This window comes from Nannospalax galili, unplaced genomic scaffold (assembly GCF_000622305.1).
Source record: "Nannospalax galili isolate Female #2095 unplaced genomic scaffold, S.galili_v1.0 scaffold210, whole genome shotgun sequence".
Taxonomy (NCBI): domain Eukaryota; kingdom Metazoa; phylum Chordata; class Mammalia; order Rodentia; family Spalacidae; genus Nannospalax; species Nannospalax galili.
The window spans coordinates 1676407-1676988 of record NW_008329365.1 but is presented as its reverse complement, the minus strand read 5'-3'; the positions used below and the strand labels follow the sequence as shown (position 1 = coordinate 1676988).

The 582-nt window shown below is 54.3% G+C and overlaps 1 protein-coding gene across 3 annotated transcripts in view; it reads left to right on the top strand.

The window, feature by feature from the left end:
* The window catches only part of Fam234b (family with sequence similarity 234 member B), a 61882-nt gene that overhangs the window by 319 nt on the left and 60981 nt on the right, over window positions 1-582 (top strand). The window lies entirely within an intron of this gene.

Below are 582 nucleotides of genomic sequence, written 5' to 3'. Positions count from 1 at the left end.
CTGGGGAACAAACGGGGCGGGGACGGCTGGAGGCTCGCGGGGCGGGTGGAGGGGAGCGGGCGGCCGGGACTGTCAGAGCGCATGTGGCCGCGGTTCGCAAGGGAGGGCAGGCGAGGGGAGCATCCTTCCCCATCACCGAGGACTAGGGATCGTCCGCCTGCCGGCTGCTTCTGCCTGGGGCTGGATCAAGTGTAGGATGAAGGGAGCAGGGCTCATCAGGACTGCAGGTGACCCTGGTGGTCCAGCATCTTCTCTTACTGACAGCAGAGAGGCAAGTGAGGCAGGACTCTTCTTCCTCCTGTATAGAGGAGGAAAGCGGAAAAAGGTTAGGAAAATGGATAATTGAATTACACGAGTCACACAGGGTTGGAAAGCTTGGCCCTGAATGTCAAAATTCTTTCTGCCTCTAGACTTTAAGCTTTTGGCTCCACTTGGTCAACCTCCGGCTGCTGAGGCCGAGCTCAGAAAAGCTTTGGCACCTGTAAGTTGCCAATAATGGGTGAATTAGTCTTTTAGAAAGCTTTATGCCAAAGACAAGTTTCAGTGCTGATTCAGTACTTTGGGAAGCAGCTAAAAAAAAAA